Below are 10,592 nucleotides of genomic sequence, written 5' to 3' on the forward strand. Positions count from 1 at the left end.
CCAATAATAAACAGTACTTGCCTCCCAGATTTGGGAAGATTCAGGGAAATGATGCCTACAAAGTGCCTGGCACGGGACCTGGCAAAGAAACCCCTGGTCAGTGAGGCTGTAATCACCATCAGGAACCACAGTGGAATACTCACCAAAGGCAGAGGAGGCTTCCAGATGTCCATCCCTCTGTAACACAGCATGCAGGAGTTGAGGGACTTCCACCTGAGACTTTTCTGGTCTCTCTTAAAGGTATCATCTTACCTCTGGTCTTTCTCAAAAGGGACCAGCCAATATCAGAGACTAGAGCACTCTTCAGCAAAGAAAGGTCACGAGTAGCAAGCCTCCAAATTCCATGAAAATCTCCAAAGAAATTCCTGGAAAGACAAAAATCCAAGTGATGCAAGGTTTTTCCTCTGTGTGGTCATCAAACTGCCCGTTGTTTGATGAGTCTCCAAGAAAGATAAGTGACCTCCTTTCCACATTTCTTCAAGGAAAAGAGAACACACTTGCATCAAATCAACATCAAGTCACTACTGGCTTGTAAGGACACTCACATCCTTGTGCAACTCCAGTTCCACGCCATTTTGTGGAGTTCTGGTAACATTTCTACTATATCTGAAATACACTGATCAATGTGTGATTTCTGTTTCCTTGAAAAATCCTCCATTTTTTTCTGGTACGATATTAGTATATAGTGGTCTACTTTATTAAACTGTGGTTTATTTTACTTGTTGAAAAATTCAATGATAAATACATGAAAGGAATTTAAGGAGTGCTATTTTAATTCATTTTGAATTTTAAAAAAACAATAAATGAATTCTAGGAGTCTCCTTTATGTCTATATACTTTTCAGCTCTATCCATCAAGTAGAATGTGGATGGCCTCTATTTTGTTATCTACCAAATCTCCATTAACCCAGGAATAAGTGCCTGAAAAAAAGATCTACTTCTAGCCAAGCCTCTCCTATATAGCACAATTCTTCCTCCCTAGTAAAAATCCCAGAAACAAACTCAGGCTATTTGGTGCTAAAAATGCCCTTTTAAGCAAAAAGGGTATGTAAACTGTCCTCTCTCATCACTGGCACAGTTTTGGTCCACATCGCATCAGCTCTAGCCGCTACTCCTGGCTGGAGTTCTTGCTACCCACTCTTGTCTCCAGCAGCCAGAGTAGCCTCTAAAATGAAGTTCATGTCACATCATTGCCACAGCAGGAATACCGTCAGCTCCCTCCTCCCCACCTCTACTATTTCTGGCTGTTGAGGAAGACCCAATCCCACTTTCACCTCCTCTAATACCCCTCTCAAATGTAATGACTGCTCTCCTCACCCCACGACAGATGGAAGATAGATAGGTAGATATAACTTTGCCATAGCTTTTATTAAATATTTTGCTGTGACAAACTATGAAAGAGATTTGTTCTGGCATTAGAACCCAGAAAAAAAAAATGTTCCTTTCTGGGAGGTCATTAACTAAAAAGAAAAAAAAATAATGTTAAAATGTGTTCTGAGAACCTAAACACCTATGGTTTCTTCTTCCTCTACTCTCAACTAAATAAAAATAAGTTAGTGACCCCTGAAGGATGAGAGAGGGATGAGAGTAGGGAACTTGCTGGTAGTCCTGCCTTAGTGATCTTGCCATATCTAAGCTGACTCTTCTAGATGGTCTGGCCCAAACCCCTTGCTTTAAAAAAAATTTTTTAAGTCTTTTGATTTTATTTTTTTTTATTTTTCAATTATAGTTGACATTCAATATTACATTAGTTTAAGGTGTACAGCAAGTTGTTAGACATTTACATAATGTATAAAGTGATCCCCCCAATAAGTCTTCTATCCACCTGACATCAGTTATTACAATATTATCAACTATACTACCCAAACTGTACTTTACTTTCCTGTGACTATTTTGAAGCATTCAATTCATGCTTCTTAATCCCTTTACTTTTTTCACCCTGCTCCCCAACCTCCCTCCCATCTGGCAATCCTCAGTTCTCTGTATCTATGAATATGTTTCTATCTTGTTTGTTCATTTGTTTTGATTTTTAGATTTCACATATAAGTGAAATCATGTGGTATTTGTCTTTGTATGACTCATTTCACTTAGCAAAATACCCACTAGGTCCATCCACGTTGTTGCAAAAGGTAAGATTTCATTCTTTTTTATGGTTTGAGTAGTATTGTATATATATGCATTGTATATATGAACCACCTCTTTATCCATTTGTTTTTTGATTGGAGCATTTAATCTACTTACATTTAAAGTGATTATTAATAGATATGTAGTTATCGTTATTTTATTGTTTTCTAATTGTTTTTGCAGTTCTTTGTTCCTTTCTTATTCGCTTCCTCTCTTCTCTTGATGATTTTCTACAGTGTTTGCATTCTTTTTCTTTATTTCTTGTATATCTCTTGTAGATTTTTGGTTTGTGGTTACCATGGGCTTCACACATACCAAGCTATGTTTACAGCGGTCTGTCTTAAGTTGATGGTCGCTTAAGTTGGAACACATTCTAAAATCACTACCACTTTTATTCACCAGCTCCAAGTTTATGATTTTGTCATTATTTTTTATTTCTTTTGTGTGTGTGCGCACATCCCTTAATTTACTGTTGTAAATTCTCATGACCATCCTACTTTTGCCTTTTAACCTTTGTACTAGCTTTAATGTTGGTTAACTCACTGCTTTTGTTATGTGTTCGCCTTTGTCAGTCACTTTTTTTGAGATTTTTTATTCATATATTTTAGCATTTTATTTTATTAGTTTCAAGTATACAATGCATTGGTTAGACATTTATATAGTATTCATATTTTTTTATTTTTTTCTTCATCTCCTTAAAGAAGTCCCTTTAACATTTTTTATAACATTAGTTTGCTGGCAATTAACTCCTTAAGCTTTTTCTTGTCTGGGAAGCTCTTTATCTATCCTTCAATTCTAAATTATAGTCTTGCTGGGTAAAACAATCTTGCTTGTAGGTCCTTAGTTACCATCACTTTGAATATTTTGTGCCAAGCCCTTCTGTCCTGCAAAGTTTCTTTGGAGAAATTGGCTGCCAGTTTTATGGAAGCTCTCTTGTAGGCAAATGTTTTTCTCTTGCTGCTTTTAAGATTTTCTCGTTGTCTTTAACCTTTGGCATTTTAATTATGATGTGTCTTGGTGTGGCCTCTTTGGGTTTCTTTTGTTTGGGATTCTCTGCACTTCCTGGGCTTGTATGTCTATTTCTTTCACCAGGTTAGGGAAGTTTTCCGTCATTATCTCTTCAAATAGGTTTTCAGTCCCATGCTCTCTCTCTTTTCCTTCTGGTACCCCTGAATGGTATTATACATGGTATTGTCCCAGAGGCCACTTAAACTATCCTCATTTTTTTAAATTCTTTTTTCTTTTTGTTGTTCTGATTGGGTGTTTTCTGCTACTTTGTTTTCCAATTTGCATATTCAGTCCTCTACTTCATCTAATCTCCTGTTCATTCCATACAATATATTCTTCATTTCAGTAATTGTATTTTTTATTTCTGACTGGTTCTTTTTTGTTTTCTATCTCTGTTGAAGTTCTCACCGACACTGTTTATTCTCCTAAGTTCATTGAGCATCCTTATAACTAGTGTTTTGAACTCTGCATCTGGTATATTGCTTGCCTCCATTTTGTTTAGTTTTTTTTTTCTGAAGTTTTGTCCCATTCTTTCATGTGGGACATGTTTCTATGTCTCCTTATTTTGGCTGCTTCCCTGTGTTTGTTCCTATGTGTTAGGTAGATCTGCTACATCTCTCAGTCTTGGAAGAGTGGCCTTATGTAGTAGGTGTCCTGTGTGGCCCAGTGGCACAGTATCCTTGGTCACCTGAGCCAGGTGCTCCAGGGGTGTCCCTTGTGTGTGACATGTGTGCTCTCCTATTGTACTTGAGCCTTGATTGCTGTTGACACTTGGTGGGTGGTATTGACCCTCAGACTGACTGGTTGTGAGGACTGGCCATGACTACAGTGGAGGAGCTGTTGTGCAGAACCTGACCCCATGGAGTGGGATTCACTTTGTCAGGGCTCTGGTGCCTGCAGAGTCCACCCTCTGGGTGTGTCATTTGTGGCACTAATTGGGTGGTGCTCTGGTGTGATCTAAAGCCAGCAACCAGTTGTGTTGGTTTGGAACTTCTTGAGAGAGGTTCTGCTGCAGGCCAGTTTCAGCCACTGTCCGTGTAGGCCAAGGGCCTACAAAGTGACCTGTAGTTGGTTGCTACCTGTGCTAGGGTTGGAGGCACCCGGGAAAAGCTGTGTTGCAAACTGAGGCAGCCTGCAACTAGTGCCAGGCTTGGGGCCACTTATCAAGAGGTACAGGGCACACGCTGTGGCCAGTAACTGCTTGTTTGGGGTTCATGGACCTTTGAGGGAGTTTATTAATTTCTTCAGCACAGGCTTAGGCCAGTTGCTTGTGTGGCTTAGCCTCTGAAAGAGGTCCAGCCTGAGCACATGAATTGCGTGGGATGGCATCTCAGAGTTATCACCAGGGTGATGAAAGAGTGATGTGTAGCCAGGTAATGTAATTCCTCACTCTCTGAGGACACTGACACCTATTGAGTCCTGTGGGCGGATTGTCTAGGACCTGAGGGCTAGAGCACAGTTATAACCAGATTAGAAGCCCTGGCCACTATCACTTTATCACGCCCACATATTGTTTTTCCCCCACAAAAAGCTTGCTTTGAAACAAGGAGCGAACAGGTTCTTAATACTTTTCCTAAGTACCCCAAAAATAGAAAAATAGACTTAAACTAAAACATATCAATAATTACATTAAATGAAAAACAGTGCAAAAACCTCAATCACAAGATAAGAATTGTCAAACTGGAGAAATAAAGCAAGGCTAAACTTTACTCTTGTCTGCGGGAAATGCATTTAAATATAAAGATGAAAAAAAGTTAAAAGTAAAAGAATGGAAAACTAGATATTATGCAGACAAAGTAGACTACAGAGTAAGTAATATCACAAATTAAGAGTAACATCTCATAATAATAAAAAAAATCAATTCAAGAAGATAACAGAAAACAATTCATTTAAAATAGCATCAAAAAGAATAAAATAGTAAGAAACATAACCAAGGAGGTCCCTTTTCCCCCATACCTTGCCCTATGCATCCCTTTCATGTGGCTGTTCCTGAGTTATATCCTTTTATAATAAACCAGTAAAATAGTTTAAAAAAGAAGAAAGACTAGAAGGTCATGCTCCTGGGACATCTGCAACAGGTAACACCCTGGTTCAAGTTGACCACAAAGTCCCCTGGCTCTGTGTCATTGAAGATTTTCCTCTTGTTGGAATCTAAGTGGTCTTTCCCATGGGTACGTGATGTGTGCATGCCCACGCATAGCCAGGTGGTTAGTGTTTCTGCCTCCCAAACTGTAAGCAATTCTTAGGTAAGTTCTTAGATAAGGAAATAAATATACTAGGCACAGGAATCTTCCCTTATAAACAGTGCATTCCAGTCAGTTTCAGTTGGGGGTCCCTGTCCTTGACCTGAACCCGTGGTATAGGCCTCTAGGCTAGACTGTGGCAAAGGGGTTGTTGTTTCCCTTTGCTTGGCAAATAGTGGACTTGATAGATACTAGTTTCTCTTTGCCTCCACAATCTAATCCAAGGTCTCCTTTCCAACTTCATGTCTCCAGCCTCCTGCAGTGGTACCATCTTGTACTAGCCATATTTCTCACCTGCTTAAGGCTTCTCGACTCTGACCCTCTTCCATGACTCTCCTGGTTGGGTGCAGTTATGTCTACAACTGTCTGACAGCTCCCAGAGGGGAGGGTCCATACGGGGGTTTTTCGCCATCAGACCCAAGTGTAGTGGTGGACTGGAGCGGGGCGGGGTGTGGAGGTGAATTAAATTTCATGATTTGATACTACAGTAGGTCAAATAAATTTCTCCTCTGAGCTGCATCAGAATCCCACCTTTTATATTTTCAAACAACCCATGTAGCCTTGCATGGCAATGAAAGTGAGTGTCTCCCTAAATTTTGTGCCCTAGGCACCTCACTTGCCTCACCCTAGTTCCAGCCTTGTTGGTAGATTTCTTTTTCTATGTGAGATCTCGGGCAAGTTGGGCCATCCCTGACCTTTTCCATCTCTTTAAGCTGGTTGGTATAAGCCCCTACAGTTGATTACACCACCTCAAGTTAAGAGCCCCCGGACTTCACTCCTTTCTATTCTGAAACAGTTAGTACTGCCTAAGCAATCTTGGGGCAGCTAAAACCAAAAGCACACAGAACCTTAAGATGCTTTTATAGGAGACAATATCTTCACCTAAATACTGTGGGCAAGTCATGTTTTTGTCCTCTGGTCATTATTTTCTCAGCATTTGTGTAATTGGTGGCTTCAGTTGCTATGGAAATAAAACACCAGTTGCCGTGACAACTGTGACAATATAAGGTGCTCAGCTTGTCTCAGACTGTGAAGTTTCAAAAACACTGACATGTGTAGGGTTTTAATATCCTTCCTTTAAAAAATTCAATCAAATATTCTTCTCCCCAGAAAAGCCACCCAAATATTCTCCACTTTCTGTGTTATCGGTCATGAAAAGCCAGCAGATCTCAACAAAAAATGCCCAAAGACTGAAATCAAAGGAAATTTTAGTAACAGTTTGATTTTTTAAAAAGGTTAGTAAGAACCAAAGAACAAACAAATGGAAATGTACTGCACCGGATGTGTGTAGATTCTTTTGTATACATCCGATTGTGATTTTACCTCATTTTACAGAAGAGAGAAGCAGACCCAGGGAAAGTTAAATAACTAGTCCAAAGAGACAGAAATGGGGTTCAAACCCAAGGTGGACTGGATCCACCTAGCCTACCACGATAGTTTATTCAAGCAGTCCAGTCACCTGATTATAATCAGTCAAAAACTGAAGGTTCAGAATGAACTTTCTTTAGAAAAAGAAAATAAACAGTTTTTGCTTATGAAAAATTGATTCAGTTACTGGCCTTCTTGTCAGTATACTGTGAGAATATAGTTCCCTGTGATCTGGCTCATTCTGCCCCCATCGTCAGATCAGAAATTATGAGGATGGGCAGTGGTAGGGGATCCCTGCTGCAACCCACTAAGATGGCCATCAAAATAACAGATAAGAAGTATTGTAACAGATGTGATACAATTGGAGCCTTCATACACTGCTGGTGGTAATGTAAAGTGATGCAGCCACACTGAAAAACATTCTGGCAGTTCCTCAAAAGATGAAACAAATTTACCATAGGATGTAGAAATTGCATTCCTTGGTATATGTCCAAGAGAATTTAATATATGTCTATACAAAAACTGGTACAGGAATGCTCATACAGCATTATTCATAAGAACCAAAAAGTGGAAACAGCCCAATGTTAATCAACTGATGAACGAATAAACAAAATGTGGTGTATCCATACAATAGAATGCTATTCGCTCATAAAAATGAGCAAACTACTGATTGTTGCTATAGTATGGATGAAGCTGGAAAACATTATGCTAAGTGAAATAAACTGGTCACAAAAAGACACATACCTTATCATTCCACTTATATGATGTACCTTGAGTAGTAGTCAAATTTATATACACAGAAAGTGGAAGACACAGGGGATTGGAAAGAAGATGGCAGACTAGGTAAAAGCAGGATTCGCCTCCTCCCAGGTCCGCGTTGAAATTATAACCAAATTATAAAATAATCAATGTGGAGAATCACTCACCTGAAGTCCAGCTGATCTTAACACCTACATCTGATGATATCAAAAGGAGCCACATTGAAGCCGGTGGGAGGGAAAAATTCGCGAATCGTGCTGGACCCGCACCCATGCTTGGTGGAGGATCACCAGGAGGGAGCTGCAGAGGCTCCCCTGAAGGAGAGGGGCGTCCTGGCCTCATTCAAGGGCTCCCCAGCCCAGAGTCCCAGCCCAGGGAAGAGGAGATTCCAATAACTCTGACTGTAATAGAGGGGTGAGACGGAAGGAGACTGAAACCCTAGACGCCCCTTTGAAGGACCCACGCACAGGGTCTCTGACCTGTGGACACTCACCCGGACACCAGCGAAGGGTCAGAGGCTCGCATGGGATCCATACCGAGAAAGTCTGCATTACCTGGCGCCAGAACGAGGGCTGAAAGGGCAGCCACCATTGTGTCTTAGCCCAGCCTCCTACCTGGCAATCTATAGACTGCACCAGCTTGATTGTGCAGACCCCTCCCACAGGGCCATTAGGAAGTGCTGACCTGAGAGGATCCGCCCGCCCCACCCTACCTGCAGATCTCCGAGGGGCTTTTGTTGCTGGATGTCTGCCACGCCCTGCACCTATGCAGGGCCAAACATTCACAGCTGGCGGCCAGCGCTGTGAGCTGCATTTCTGAGAGAGGGTCAGGAAGATTACTGCTGCCAACATGAACCTGGGTGGATTTTGGGGATCTGTGGGCCCATCCCAGACAGCAGCTTGGTGTTGTTGTGATCTGGGATTTATTTCTTTATAGAGTTCAAAACTCTTCCTTGACTTTCAAGAACCTTAGGGTAAAATTCAAAATAAATTCTTATAAAGTTCAAAATTCTTATAGAGTTCAAAACTCTTCCTTGACTTTCAAGAACCCTTAGGGTAAAATTCAAAATAAAAGCCTAAAAGACCCTCCATGATCTGATCCCTACTGCCCTTCTGGATTCATCCTACTCTCTACCCTCTCTGCTCCAGCCACACTGGTGTCCTTACTGGTCACTGAATCAAACATGTTTTCACTCTGGGGGCTTCACCCTTTCCTTTCTGCATTTAGGAAGCTCTTCTCTGAAGACATTTGCATGACTCACTCATTACATCGCTTCCTTTAGGTCTCTATTCAAACATCACCTCCTCAGAGGCCTTTACTAACAACCACGAAGATAGGCCTTAATTGTCTATCTCTATTCCTTTTTCCCATTTTTTTTGTGATAGGACTTACTACCACTTAAAATTATATGTACTTACTTGTGTATTTGTTCTATCTCTTCCCTCTAGAAAGTCAGTTCTATGAAGATAGGGACTTTGTTTCATTCACTGCTGTCTCTCTGGTACCTATAACAGTGCCTGGCACTTACAGCCAGATAAGAAAAGTGGATATTTGAAGAGATGACAAGTCACTTCCCAGAAACTTCTGTAATTTGAAGCAGAAAAGAGGGAGTTCTCATCAGTCAGAGAGAAACAGATGGGCATTCACAGAGCCCCAAACCTGTCCTGGGCACCCCAAAATTCCTGGAGGAAGTCTGAGCATGCAGCAAAGGGTGAAAGAGTTCTCAGAACATCTCTCACCTTAACTGCAAAACTAGTTCCCTATAAAGGCATTTCAGGAGGCTTCTCAATAGGATCACCTTCCTATGTGGCCAGAAAATACACTTTTCATGAGGGTTACTTTTTCTAAGTTTTCTTTATTTGCATTTCGTTCTTTCATGCCAATTATCATGAGTAAATTAACTGCATGATTTAATTAATTGCCAAAATGCAAAAGTGCAAGTTTTTATATGCAAATAATTAATGACAGATAAACTTTCGTTACTTTAGAATGAACAGCTGGTAACTAATTGTGCTCACAATGACCTAATTATAAGTTTAGCAACTTCTGGACTTGTTTTATATTTAAAATAAATTACATATTTCTTAATTAAAGAATTGTTCTGGAGTACCTTTACTCTGTCTCTCACTGTTCCTCTCACTCTCTGCCTCTGAGAGGAGACCACACTCTGTGAATGTTATCCCTTTTCTAATAAACGTTCCTGTTGACGCTAAAAAAAATTGTTCTAAATTTAAAAGAAGAGTACATATTAGTGAGAGGTTATAACACGATTTTGTAAAACACGCAGAAGAATACTACGTGGAATGAAATGTAATCAAAACACAAATTAATGTACCATTGAGTGTACATGAAATGGAGTTTAGGGCTGTGTTCATTGTTGTAGTTAACAGATTCTATAAGATTGACAAAATCTAATGGGAAAAGATATAAAAACATTCACAGAAAGTAAAAAAAAAAAAAAAAACAATGTGAAGTAAATGAACGCATGCCCAAGAGTTCTTTATATTCTGGGGGCACAATGAAGAAGGACCAAAACAAAAACAGGTTAGTAAAGGGTGCTAAAGAAAACTCTGTAACTAGAGTAAGACTTGGGGAATCCCAGGTATGCAACGTTGGGGGAAATAAAACATCTTGCTTTCCCTCTGTTTTGTAGCTAACCATTGGATGACTCATTCTGCTAGCAAGTCGGGCCATCCTTGGAAAACAATATGATGGCATGTGTGATGTAGATCTTAAACAAATAGACAGCTAGATATTTCTCCAGCAAAATTGAGTTTATTCAGGAATAATAAAAAACTGCAATTCTGGACATTTGTGTAACATGCATAAATCCTGAGAAACAAAGGAGAGGAAACTCTCATGTAGAGGAGAAAAAGAAGTTGAGAGACATATAATAAACAGGGTTCTTCCAATTAAGCTTCCCAATCAACATAGGGTGTGAGAGCTCCCCCTAAGTCTCTCCCAATTCCAATTTAAATGAAGTTTCTATCCATTAAGCTTCACAGTGAGCAGTCTTTGACAGTCATCTCCTTCCTGATCATAATCTCCAAAGGGGAAAAAAATCCAGGCATAAAGCTACTCTTGTTGTTTT

This window comes from Pteropus vampyrus, unplaced genomic scaffold, assembly GCF_000151845.1.
Source record: "Pteropus vampyrus isolate Shadow unplaced genomic scaffold, Pvam_2.0 Scaffold1325, whole genome shotgun sequence".
Taxonomy (NCBI): domain Eukaryota; kingdom Metazoa; phylum Chordata; class Mammalia; order Chiroptera; family Pteropodidae; genus Pteropus; species Pteropus vampyrus.